The sequence below is a fragment of the Hydra vulgaris genome, chromosome 02 (genome assembly GCF_038396675.1).
Source record: "Hydra vulgaris chromosome 02, alternate assembly HydraT2T_AEP".
Classification (NCBI taxonomy): domain Eukaryota; kingdom Metazoa; phylum Cnidaria; class Hydrozoa; order Anthoathecata; family Hydridae; genus Hydra; species Hydra vulgaris.
Window position 1 is genome coordinate 64,701,464 of NC_088921.1, and position 3,537 is coordinate 64,705,000.

General features: G+C 23.5%; 1 long non-coding RNA gene across 1 annotated transcript; it reads left to right on the forward strand.

Annotated features, from left to right (window-relative positions):
- The first annotated feature begins 613 nt into the window (after nt 1-613).
- Nucleotides 614-1,412, forward strand: LOC136076580 (uncharacterized). The gene is made up of 2 exons (XR_010636396.1): nt 614-754; nt 1,056-1,412. It is a non-coding gene; the product is annotated as an uncharacterized LOC136076580 (long non-coding RNA).
- The last annotated feature ends 2,125 nt before the right edge of the window (nt 1,413-3,537 follow it).

Here is a 3,537-nt window from a genome sequence, read left to right on the forward strand (position 1 = left end):
CTTATATAATTATGGGAGCTTATGTATATCAAACCACTTGTTATACAAAAAATCTAGCATCAAAAACTTGTTTTATACAATTTACAATGACGTGAAAATTGTGTGAGTCATTTAATCTATATACATTATATGTTTCATTTAAAAATATTTTTATATATATATATATATATATATATATATATATATATATATATATATATATATTGTACTCTTTTCTTTACATTAAAATCACTATTTAGTCAATTAAACTGCCAAATTCTGTTATGATTTTTTTAAATTTATAAATTGTGACGGGTTATTTAATTTGGGATAATATCTTAATAAAAATTAGGAGAAACCATTAGTTTAAAACCTATTTTACATAATATTTTACAAAGAAGTTCAATGATATAATATTTTGAAAATTTTAAACTTAATTTTTACTTATTGAACATTAGTTGTTTTTTCAATTTAATTAGCGATACATTGTCTTAATAAAAATATTTGTACATAACGATTGTACATTCTTACGACAGTTAATAAATCCTTTACATTTAAACAATAAAAAAATTCTACTATTAGTAAATGCAGTAAAATTTATTAAATACATTTTTTAAATAATGCGGATGTATAAAATATATAAAGCTAGTTGTAATATTTATATAACTAGACTAAAATAGAAAAAATTCCATAAATAAATTACCAAATTTAAATGAAGGAATTTCTGCTTATTGTACGAACTTCTCTAAATTAAAAAATGTGTGCTGGACAAAATGTATGATTTTATTTTTAACATTTCAATACTTCTAAAAATAAATACTATAGAATAAATTTTTGTATATAAAGAGAGTTTTTTGATTTTCAAAATTAAAAAAAAGTTGTACTGAATAAAAATTGTGTTAAAAGTTAAGCATTGAGGCAAAAGGTTTTCTACATTTATAAGGAAATGTAAACAGAGTGTTATAATTTATAACGAGGTTTTTATTGCATTTTAAAAGTATAATTAATCAAATCTACTACAATATTTTGATGCAAAATAACTAAATTTAATTTTAATTTAATATTAATTATAATAGAATTTTGGGAACTTCACTTACGCTAACAAATCAAAATGTGTATAAAAGAAAGTATATTGTACAAGCCAATTATTTCATTCAAAAGCAGTCCTACGGAACATTTCTATGAAAGTCACCCAGATGACGAAGAGCCAACTGGAGACGATGAAGAAATTACTATTTAAATCGTCGTTTAAGTCACTGAAGACAATACACTTAATAACAGCTTAAAACAGCTACTATTTATAATTTATTTTATAACTTAATTTAATTATAAATGTAAAACATTTTTTTTTATATCATTGTTGTAATTGTGGTTTATGTTGTTTTATTACAGTTATGATAATATTAAATAAGAAAATAGTTTAAGTGTTTTGATGCGTCGGTGTTTTTAATGCAGCAATATGGTAGACAAGCAACACTGAGTTTGCAGTTGCACTAACAACAATTCGTTATTCTAATAGCATCAAACTGGCAGTAGGGTGGAGTAAAATTTATAGTTTTTACAAATATACTTGGATATGGTTTCTGAATGGTTGTTACTTTTTCAATTAAAAATGCCACTATGTTTTTATAGTGATTTTAAAATACAACTCTATGCCATTTTTAGGCTGAACTTAAAAAAAAACGTCTTTCCAGCAATTTTAAATTTTAAAATATTTTTATAAGTTATATAGACATTTATAAGTTATATAGACATAGAAGTTATAAGACAGTTTTATAAAATCACTGTTCAAAGCAAGTACAGATATATTACTTAACTTTACTGTTTTATTGATTAATCAAACTGATGCGCTATGGGTCTATACTCTATTATTAAATGAGTAGATAGGTTAACAAATTTAAAAGCACTTTTGTTAAACTGATTTTTTTTAAGACATTAAAGTAAATTGTATGATTCTATTTGAATACTTTATTTCATAAAGATAATTCAGATTTGTTTGATGAATCGAATGAGTCGGAGTTTATTTATTGTATCTACAGTAAACAACGTTGACCCTACATTAGGAACGAATGGATTTAGACTCTGTGAATTTGGAATTCACTCAAAGCACTTTAAGTAGTTTTTTTGAAATTGCCAATTTTGTTATTGACGTTTAATTTGAAGAACAAAATAATATCTTTATTTTTTTATTATCTCACAAAGATATATTGTTATTAAAAGCATTAAAACAAATCTAAAATGGGTTTTTACTTCAGCAATCTTTGACTTTTTTAAATGATTATCATAGTACTCATGATAGAATATGTTTTTTTTTACTGTGGCTACAAAACATGCCATTTTTAAATTTAACGCAAAGCAGTTATAATTACCAGTATAATTTCATAATTTTATCACTATGGTTTCTCTTTTATTTAGATTTATTAGTAAAAACAAAAATAAAAAAGATACGAAAAAGTTAAAATAATTGTAATTATAAAATAAGAATTATTAGAATACTCCAAGTACCCGAAATGAAACAAAGATATTTAAGAACATTAATTATTAATAATAAAATATTATTAAAAAAGCACTCCCAGAAAATACAAAACGTGTTTGAAACGTCTAAAAAACGTTTTAACACATTAATAGACGTATTTTTGACATTTGAAGCATGTCATGTGTTTATCGGGTCATCATTCTGTTTTTTTAACTTTTATTTAAACAACTATTAGAGAAACCTTCAATTTGCTCTAGTTGCTGCTTTTGCTTCTTTTAAGTATTTCACTCTTTTTTATTCTTTTTTCTTTTGTAGAGTTACATATTCGACAATTTAAGCATAATGATAAGTTTAAAATTCTTCAAATTAAAAATAGGTTATTAAAAATGTTTGCAAGCAGTGTTTCCATAACTGGTTGCGCCACCTGACAAAAAAGCTTTTTTTTCTTAGTTGCATCTTAAAATTTCTAGAAATTCTTTTTTAATTCTTTATTTAAAAAAAAAATCGTGACTTTTCAGTGTTGAAATATTCCCTTCTTGCTAAACCGTTGGGAGTTAGAAAGCAGTATTAAACACTCACTCCATGCTGCGATTTTACAATGCAAATTCAAAGTGTTAAATAATTTAATTTTTTTTTTTAATAAAATGTTTCAAATTAATTTTATAGAATTTTCATGACAACCATTGCAGGATTTAAGTAATTTTTTAAGTAAACAAATAATTTATAACGTTATTATATCATTTAGTGACGGATCCAGGGAGGATGGAGTAAGTATCTGCCGTCCGTTCCTCCACCAGAATCTGAAAGTTCTAAAATATATTAGAAATTTAGGACCTTTTTTCTTTTTTTCATTTTAAAATGCAAATGTGGTACAAAATACAAAATATTTCCACAAAACCCTCCCACCAAAAATTCCTGAATCCGTCACTGATATTATTTTATTTATTTATAAAATGTAAAATATAAAAAATGAAATAATATTTTTTGATCACGTTACAACATATATCTTATATTATTAAATTTACCTTCTAATTTTATCACAATTTTAACAATACTAAAAAAAGAATAAAAGACTTTCAATT